This window comes from Coptis chinensis, chromosome 8 (assembly GCF_015680905.1).
Source record: "Coptis chinensis isolate HL-2020 chromosome 8, ASM1568090v1, whole genome shotgun sequence".
Lineage (NCBI taxonomy): Eukaryota > Viridiplantae > Streptophyta > Magnoliopsida > Ranunculales > Ranunculaceae > Coptis > Coptis chinensis.
The window spans coordinates 42,273,586-42,284,202 of record NC_141463.1 but is presented as its reverse complement, the minus strand read 5'-3'; positions in this window follow the sequence as shown (position 1 = coordinate 42,284,202).

Below are 10,617 nucleotides of genomic sequence, written 5' to 3'. Positions count from 1 at the left end.
ATCCCGAGAACCAATCAACCGGGTCAGAAGCTCGGTGGATTGGTCCGAACGCCCCTGAAAGACAAAGTCACGATATCGGTCCGCAATGTCCGCGACGCTTCTCTGGATTTTGCAAACAAATAAGTATAATTTCTGCATCCTTGATTTAATTTTTAATGTGATTAGAGGAGTGGAAAAGAGCTTGGCTTCTTCCCGTGATTGATCACTAAGATCATGCTCTCCTTAGAGTCGCCGCAAAAAATCTGCTCCTATTAAGATCAAATTGCATTCTAATGCAAGTATCTATACGGATTGCATCCAAGAGACTTGGCAGTTGTCCGAAGAAAAGGTGGTTGAGTCGGAGGATGAAAGGGAGGATATGACATGTCTGGATGATGATGCATTAGATAGTTGTAGTTCTAATTTAGAACGATACAAGTGTTGTAAACTGCCTTTATGTTCGTTTATGGTATTTGTGAAAATATCCAAGATAGACAGATTGTAGTTCAAAATAAGCAAACGAACCTTCAGACGAGACTTGAAATGCTCGAAAGGGGTCAGGACGATATCTTGTCTAACATGGAGACTATCCACCAAATCAACAAGCCCAAGATGCGATCAGGGTGAGATGGAAGCACGCTTTGTTCGAATAGAGATGCTACGACGCATGCCACCCGTGGAGGATTCTCGTTTCAGCCGAGTCCGACCGGGCATGAGCGTCGTCCGCCGGGCGACGATGGTTCAAGCCATTCTCCATCCCAGGGCCAATCTCCATCTCGTCCCATCTTCATCACATAACTAGGTGTTCACCATCGGTTTGTGTTCATTTGTTATTTCATGATTTTGTTTTATTAGTTGGATTTTAATTCAGTTGTTAAATTTAAATATTAAAGTGTTTGTTTTATGTTGTTTGGTTTTAAATTTAAATTTTAATATAATTGGTTATTTTCGAGTTCTGCTTATTTTTATCATTAATCTCACCTTCCCAACTTGATTGGGGGTGGTAATATTTATACCGAGCATAATTAGCTATATGATCATCTCGTTTGTAAAAAGTTGTCTTGGAGGAAAGGTTGAGAATTTGGCCGATATTGGCATATCTATGATTTTGTGTGGTGGTAGCATGAAATCTAGGAGAGTTTAGAAGTTACTATTCTAAATCCAAGATAAAAGATACCGTGATTTTTAGAAAATCAAGAAGATGGTTTGTTTCCGCTTTTGGGTTTGAATTTTTCTATTTCCTAAATTGCCTTTAAAACAATTTGGCAACTTGCCGATTCGTTTTGGAAGCTCGAGAACCTATTTAAACTCCCTTCATTCTACACTAACAAACCACACTACACCCCACCATCATCCCTCACCTTTCACTCCAAGCTTTTCATTCTTTTTCCTCTAAACTCCTCGCTTTAGCACTTACGAAGCCGCCGCTGCGCTTCGGTTAGCGCACCTCCGCACTCGCATACACTTTCGTAAAGTTTACTCGAAGCGACCAGCCCTCCTTGAGCGCGCGACTTCGGCCAAATACCTTGTAATTCCAAAACCCAAAACCCCAAAGCGAAGCGCACGCTACCGCCATCCGTGAACACGGAAATTCCAATTTTCGATGGTCATTCCGTGATTTTTGAACTGCTCAAAGAGTCGCTGAGATGACATCTCCTATAGTCATACCTCAACAGTCTTTCGAAGACGGTTGGGAACCGAGACCTATGGACATTGGTTCCGGCCACGATCCCCGATTAGGATGGCGTCATCTACTGGTAAGTGATGACGATTCATATTCACCACAGCTTACTGCTTATTTCTATGACCACGTTAAATTCTATTGTAATCAAGATGGAGAACAAGAATTCTCCGTCGTAGTCGATGACACGACACATAAATTCAATAAAAATGTGGTCGCTTTAGTTTCAGGATTACAAATACATGATCCTGTTCACACATGGGCATATATAACCGATAATGCATACCTTTATGATTATACATATTTCCACGAGTATTATGGGGGAGGGGTATTTCGAAAGTAATGGACCGGGGCGATAGCATTTGCCCTTGGTAGCCTTTCCTTAAACGTAGGGCACCACCATGTTATTCATCCCGATGAATATTTTGGGGAATGGCGCTCATTTCGCAAAACAAGATCTGCTGGTGATATTTTCCTCGCTTTAGCTAAGGGACGTCGCTGATATGACATTCCCCGAGTTTTAGTCGCTAGTCTTAAGAGAGCCCAAAGCATGAGGCGTAAGTATCTTCTTATGCCTGTTTTGGTAAGCCGCATCATGCGTAGTTGTTTACCTGTATTCTGTGCATAATTCACAGATTGGAAAAGGGTTGAAGTCATGAGACCCACCAATTAGTGGTTGTCTCATTACTTAATAATGACTTGGCCGGATGGCGGTGTAGCCATTTGGTCGCGACCGCACATCCCATCGCACATAATAACACTTAACAAAGTTAGCATTAGTAGATGATAAATGGCGGCAAGCTTGGCAAGTTATAATGGACTGGCAGGATGCAAAGGAACCTCATCTCTTTAATGAGGAGGAGGATGTTTAAGCGGGAGATAAGGTAAGTTTTTAAGTTTTGTTATTGTCTGTTTATGTCCCAAGCAATTTAATTGCATTAACCCCGATAAGAGCCCAAAACTGTAGTTTTAACCCCTTAATAATCATACCGTTAGACCAATTATGTGAATAATAAGTAAGAGTTAATACCGATTACGTGTTTTATGCATTTCAAAGCTTCAAAGTCCATTATGTGCGTAATGTGCCACTTTAGCGAGAGATAAAGGAGCAACATATCAGTAAACTTCCCAATGCCATATCTTTGGACTCAGACCTCGGAATTGGGCCTACCATATGTCAAAACGATCGACTCGGAAAGAGCTTTCCAATGGTCCAAGCCTTGACCCAATCAGAGGAGCAAAAGTGGACGAAAAGTCTGTTGAAGCGAACTGCAGCTGAAGAGGCCTTTTGGACCGAAGAATGGGTTTTGGGCCTCTTCTCCGCCCAAAACATGGCTCCAAGCCCATGCACGATTTTGGATCTGGATGTATAAAAACAAAAGCTTCATTCTTTGTTAATGGTAGCTAGTTAGACCTAAATTAATATATAGAATTCTAGATCTAGTTTTATTAAGAAATTAAGTTTTAGTTCTATTTCAATTCTGTTTTTAGATTAAATCTTTGAATCATTGTTCTTGATTGATTAGATAAATAAAATAGTTAGTTGTCCATTTCGAATTTTGTCATTTCCATTCTAGATCTAAATTAAATTCTTGTTATTATTCCATTCCAAACGCATTAAATTAGATTCATTATTGTTAACTAAGTAAATCTCAATTTCTTACATTATGTTTACTTTAGATTCAATGGGAAATGTTGGGTTGATGACTCAAGGCTAAACCTCCATTAGAGGGGGTTGATGAAGCCTTGACTAAAACTTAGTGGTTAGTATAGAATTTGGTAGTAGAATCTATTCCACTCTAGAAGGTCGTGTTTCGCCATGAGAATGGGTAGACGACCTCACATGCTAGTTAGTATCCCAGAGGAATGCCATGAACACTAGGGATTAGACTCGAAATTCTTGCCGTTAAAACGTAAGAATCGAGATACGACAATCTATACTAGGTTATTAAGTTGGAGTCGAGGTGGATTTAATTCCCTCTATTTCTTTATCTAGAGTCAAACAATCGTATTTCCGTAGCTTCAGAGATTATCTTTAGTTATATTTTATCTGGTTATTTATTATATCTAGTTATTTAAAATAACGCGTCTTGTTAGCATAACATTTTGTAAAGCTCTCATTGACTTAAGAGAGATTTCTTAGACTTAGAAAACAATCCATGCTAGGGAACTAGGAGTGGAACGAACTTCCTACTCCACTTAGTGCAATTCGCATCGAGAGTAGAAGCTTTGATAATAGACTCGTAAAAGTTCAGTTTTAGTTTACTTACGTTTTGAATACATAGTTCATTTCGTAGGTAGACTAATCATTTTATAATTATCAAATGGCGCCGCTGCCATCTTAGTTACACTTTAGCATTGTTTTCATAGTAGAAGTAGTCATTATTAAGTCCCATTAAACCCACCCACCCTTGTTTGTTTCATACTGTGGTTCCCCATTCCAACAAGTGACAAATTCCGCTAAAAAATACCTGAAATACCAGCTTCAAGGAGAGCCACGCGCTAAGTTATCGGAATTTTGTTTACCCTCTCGAAGCCAGCATACGCTTCATACCGCCACCAGCTCCAAACACGAACTCGACTTCCCATCGAAGCGACCCCCCATTTGAGCGACCCCCCTAAAAACACCGTAAACTAAAAATTACTCCGGGCCTTGAAGGCCGCTTCTATGCGCCGACCGCGCCCGATTAAAAAATTTCCGGATTTCCACAGTTTGATTCAAACTTTGATCTTCCATATTTTTCGTGTTCTAATCTCTTATATACACCGAACACGCTGCACACAAGACGCTATTCATAAGCTTAAGCAAGGACGCCATCGTATTCCTTTCTTCCATACCTCGCATTTCCGCTTAGAGGTTTTCTACTAGTATATCGTAATTGTTTGGAGTGTTGCATGTTTAGTTAAGCTCAACTTAGTCTTGCATGAGATTAAGGTCCGGTCGAACAAAACAACAAAAACGTAATTACACGCAACAAACAAGTCTATCTAGTACACAACCCACCCACCTCTAACTACTATCACACACACCATACCCGACATAATGGGTCAAGAAAGAGAGACTCCTCTCTCCCGACTTTTACAAAGCCTTGAGCGATAGCCCTAAATCGCATCGTTCTAGCAGACCCCAAAGGGGGGATTTTCGAATCCCCCCAAACATATTTAATTTGTTACCCGCTTTTCATGGGTTAGACCATGAAAACCTTATCGCCACGCATTAGGATTGAACAAGTCCTTATTTACATTCCACCATCCTACGGTTGGTGAGGAAAATTAAACCGAGGGTATTCCCTTTCACCCTAGCCGATAAGGCGCGCTTGGTTAACTCGCCTGCACAATGACTCAATCAAACCAACAGATTTTACAATCCATAAATCGGGGCATACAACAAGCTTAGCCCAATGAAAAGCCCAACCAAAAGCGCGTTTCCGGACAAGCAATACCAAACCCTAAAACAAAGAAACACAAATTTTGAGGTAAACGGTAATTCTAGTACGGAAACTACAATCGTAGGTGACCTAAATGCCATCACCACTCTCCGCCCACCTCGAAGAGTGGTTGATAACAAAGTAGCTATGCCTATAGTTACCCCATCAAGATTCTCCTACACCGGATATCGAACTAGATATGCGAAATAGAAACTGAAGAACCTACCAATCGTAGAGGTCCCAGCTTAAACCACAACCTAAGAAACAGTAAAGCCAAGGTTACACTTCAATTCGAGCCATACACTAAATATAGAGCTTAAACCACCGCTTCTCAAAAATTAGCCATGCTAACCAGGGGATACAAACTTTGAGGAAATTAGGAATGTTTTCAAGAATCTAACGATAAACCTTCCTTTTCTCGGCTATTAAAAAGCTACCTAACCACGCTTAAGTTTCTTAAAGAGTTGTGCACTACTAGGCGAAGACCAACATACCTAAAGACGCTTTTTTAACGGAACAGTTCCCAACTTTATCCGAAAATAATGGAATTGTTAAGTACAAGGACCCCGGGTCGCCCCATCAGAAAATGCACCTTAGAGATTCCCACACGACGACCGCCTTTATTATTAGACCCGGGGCGAGTGTTAACTTACTCCCCGTATTACTTGTATAAACAAATAGGTCTACGTGAAATGCAACCTACAAAAATAACGCTGCAATTAGCGGACAGTCAATTAAGTATCCTAAAGGTGTAGTGGAAAACGTGTTGTTAAGGTTCAGATTTCTACTATCCCCGCTGATTTTGTTATCCTCGATACGTAAGTCGCTAATGACTCAGACCGATCATTTTAGGACGCCTTCTTGGCAAATCGCCAATGCGCTTTATAAATTGTCGCTATGGAAAGATGTCCTTATCTTTTGGCCATCTCATCAATCGAGGTAAATGTTTTAAAATGATGAAACAGCTACGATTCGCAGTAGATGGGGAGGTTAGCATGATCGAGAGTTTAGCTCAAGATTATTTTAACAACACGTTTCCTGAAAACAATATGTACAAATTCCTTTCTTTTGGAACTTCTGATTTTGTAAATGACTCCTACTTAGAGGAAGTCAACACCATCCTGGAGTCCACACCAATTGTAGACCCGTCAGTTGCTCCATATACTGATTACGAAGACTTGCTACCTAAGCAAGTCTTCATTACGCAAGATAAGGACACTTATGAAACATCAATGGACATTCCGGCCCACATCCTTGCTTAAACCTCTTCCCCGAGTTAAAATATATTCAACTTGATCCGATGGTAGTCACCCGATAATTATATCTTCTCTGTTAACTAAGGATGAAGAGACATGTTTAATAAGGGTGATTAGGGAACATCGGTCTCATGATTGGTTGGTCCCTAGCCGATATTAAGGAATTGACCCCAATGTTTGCACTCATCGATCCATTTGAGGATAACGCTGAAGACTTCTCAACCTAACCTCGTCGCTTTTGAACCCCGCCATGAAAGAGGTGGTTAGGGAAGAAGTCTATGATTACTGACGCGGGTATTATATACCCAATCTCCGATAGTGAATGGGTAAGTCCCATTCATGTAGTTCCTAAGAAATCGGAGTTACCATGGTATCGTAACGGAAGGGTGACTATGTTGTCACCAAGGTCCTATGAAATGGAGAATCAGTATTGATTGCATACGCTTAAATGCTATGACACGAAAAGGACCACTTTCCCTTACCATTTATAGATCGATGCTAGAACGCCTAGCCGGTCATGCCTTTTATTGTTTTCCTCGATGGCTACTCCGCTATTTTCAGATTATTATTGATATTGATGACCAAGAAAAGACAACCTTCACATGTCCCTTCTAACATATGCCTATAAACGAATGCCTTTGGCCTTTGTAATGCCCCCGTACCTTCCAAATGTGTATGCTTCATATATTTAGTGACATGGTAGAGCTTTTATGGAAGTGTTCATGGATGATTTTTCTATCTATGGAGACTCCTTTACGTAATGTTTGTCTAACCTCGCCTAAGGTCTTGACACGTGAAGAAGAAAAGAGCCTCGCTTTAAATTGGGAAAAGTGTCATTTCATGGTCAAAAGGGAATAGTACTAGGTCATATTGTATCTAGTGATGGCATCAAGTAGATAAAGCCAAACTAGATAAGATAGCTTAATTACCTAAACCACGGACCGCCCAGGAGATTAGAGCCTTTCTAGGCCATGCAGGGTTTTATAGGCGCTTCATTAAAGATTTTTCAAAAATAGCTTGACCTTTAACTAACCTCGCTTTTGAAGGATGCAATCTTTGATTTTAATTTTAATCAAACAGGCTTTTGAAACCTTAAAAGTCACCCTAACCATCGCACCTATTATACAGCCTCCCTCGATTGGTCTAAACCTTCAATTCATGTGTGATGCTAGTGACTATGCAGTTGGTGTCGCCTTTGGGACGTAAAACTAGATAATAAGTCCACCGTTATTTATTATGCTAGTAAACATTAAACGATGCTCAACGGAATTATTCAACTACTGAAAAGAATTTTAGCTGCCATTTATGCTTTAGATAAGTTTCGGCCCTTATTTGGTTGGTTCTAAAACTTTAGTTTACACGGACCATGCAGCCTTTTTAGGTACCTTCTTGCAAAGAAGGATGCTAAGCGAGATTAATCCGATGGATTCTTCTCCCCGCAAGAGTTCACATTAGAAATAAAGGACAAAAGAGGGGTCGAAAACGAAGTTGCCGCACCACTTATCTAGACTTACAAATGACGATAGTAGTGATTCCGTCCATACCGACTCTTTTCCCCGATGAGCATCTCAGATGCTATTTTTTCATCACCATGGTATGGGACATCGTAAACTATTTAGCCGCTGATGTTATGCCTTATAATTGGACAAGAAATGAACGTAAGAAGTTCTTGGCCGAGTCAAGTTATACTACCGATGAGCCCTACCTTTTAAGTATTGTACGGATCGATTATTCGTCGCTGCATTCCCCAAAGGGGAATATAATGAAGTTCTATCGCTCGCCATGACAAAGAGTGTGGTGGCCACTTTAGCGAAATGAAAACAGCCGCTAAAGTTCTTCAATGTGGATTTTATTGGCCTACCCTCTTTAAGGATGCCCAAGTGCATTGCAAAGACGGTATTCGCTTGCCAACAACTTGGGCTTCAATCAATGGCAAATATGATGCCATTAAATCCAATCTTGATAGTAGAAATTTTTGATGTTTGGGGTATTGATTTCATGGGCCCTTTCCCCTGCTTTCCCACGGTTATATTTATATTCTAGTTGCCGTGACTACGGTCTAAAATGGATAGAGGCCCTAGCTTGCGTGAAAGCAATGACCATAAGACCGTGGTATTTTTATTAAAGAATACATTTTCTGTAGGTTTGGCATTCCTAAAGCCATCATTAGTGATGGGGAACACATTTTTGCAAATGAGTTGTTGCATCCCTAGTGAAAAAGTATGTAGTTACACACAAAGTAGCAACTCCTTATCATCCACAAACTAGCGGACAAGTAGAAGTTTCTAATAGGGAAATCAAAAAGATTTTAGAAACAACAAGAAACCCCGATAGGAAAGATCGGGTCGGCGCCTATCGGATGCCTTATGGGCATATAGAACTGCTTTCAAAACCCCTATAGGTATGTCTCCCTTTAGACTTGTATTTGGGAAACCATGTCATTTGCCCGCTGAATTAGAGAGCACCGCGGCTCGTGGGCTATAAAAAGCCTTAACTACAATATTGATGAGGCGGTGTCAAACGCAAGTTACAATTAAATGAGCTTGAAGAAATCCGTGAGCGATTCTTACGATCTCGCTAAGGATTATAAAGCCAACATGAAACGGTTTCATGATAAGCATATCTTGCGCAAAGAGTTTGTAGTCGGACAAAAGGTTTTGCTTTTACAACTCCCCGCCTACATATTTTCCTAGGGAAACTAAAACCCGCTGGTCCGGTCCTTTTCTCGTTATCAAGTCACCCCTTACGGGCAATTACCTTGGTAAATCCCAAGGACAACAAGTATCTTTCAAGTTAACGGTCAACGGTTAAAACATTTTCACTAACTTCGCCCCCCGATATAGAGGAAGTCCTTTTACAGACCCTATATATGAGGAATGACCCTTGTCATTGGTGTACTTCCTTTCACTTCCATTTAATGGTAAGTGCACCATTAAGGTAACCGGCCCTCCCTATGGAGTGTGTGGCTATAAGCACCGGATCCTAAGTCCACAGTTCACATAATTCACGCTTTTCCACTTTCGCGATGTTTTCTCGATTTTTGAGTCATGTTCCTCTATGGAGTGAATTATGTATTTATTGTTTTTCGTGTTTCTTAACAAATAAAAATAAAATTAAAATTTTAAAATCATAGACATACCAATCCAACAAGTCTTGGGAATCGACTTTAAACGACCCATCGCTTGTAAACAAATTTTGTGTTTAAAAATTTGTTTGGGGTGGGCAATCGATCCTTGCATCCGATTGCTCGAACTTCCTTTGCTGTTTAGGTCCATTAGTATAGTTCATTGGGTTTGACGCCATCTAATTTAGTGTTCATTCGTTCGCATAACTTACGCCACACACGCACTTCGAGGCCCTTCCACCCTCTCATACGTCACCCATGGTTGGAATCGAATGTTGTATGGACCATTGGATTGGAAATTCTCTCCTGATCATTTCCATATCTCATTCGCAAAAATCGGACTGATAACGAAGCAGGGAAATTTAGTTTGAAGTTGCGCTAAAAATCGACGAAAGTCGAAAAATCAAATTGGGCTTCAATCGAACTCATACCACCTCCAGAGCCCCCTTCCAAAAACAAATCGCGACTTCATCTTCTCCAACCGCTTGACACACTTTGAAATTCAAACCCTAGCAACCCAAATAAAAATAAATAAAAATAAAATTAAAAATAGAATACATCAAAATAGAAAGACCACCCAACCCCATTGTACAACACCAACACAACCTCCAACCGCTTCCACCAAGAAAACGCGACACCAATCCAAGTTTTTCAAACCTGCCATCGTATCTACCATAAACCACCACCGTTGTGTTTAGTTAGTTTTCATCAAACTTGCATCCACCCCATCTACAAACCCCAAATCAGTTCAAACTCCAATGGCGCCACGACGAAGAATGTTGCGAGCACGCTATTTTTGAGGCCAATTCCAATTCGCACCATTTTACGACGCCAATATGATTAAGAGGGATTGGAACAGACTGTGGTATTCGACCGGGATTTCTATCACTATGATTTGGTAGAACAATTTTATAAGAAACGAGAATTGAGGGGAAATAGGATTTTCATTAGGATAGCAGAACGAGGAGGAAGTAACGGTGACAGCTTGTTGGTCGAGCTATTAGGAATCACCAGAACCAACCTAGATATTTGACCATTCAGAACCCCAAAGATAATCGCAGCTCCTGCTTTGATGAAAGATACGGTCATAGGGGTGAATACAATACGATATCTCATTGCGCTCGCCGGGCGACCACGAGAACCAATCAA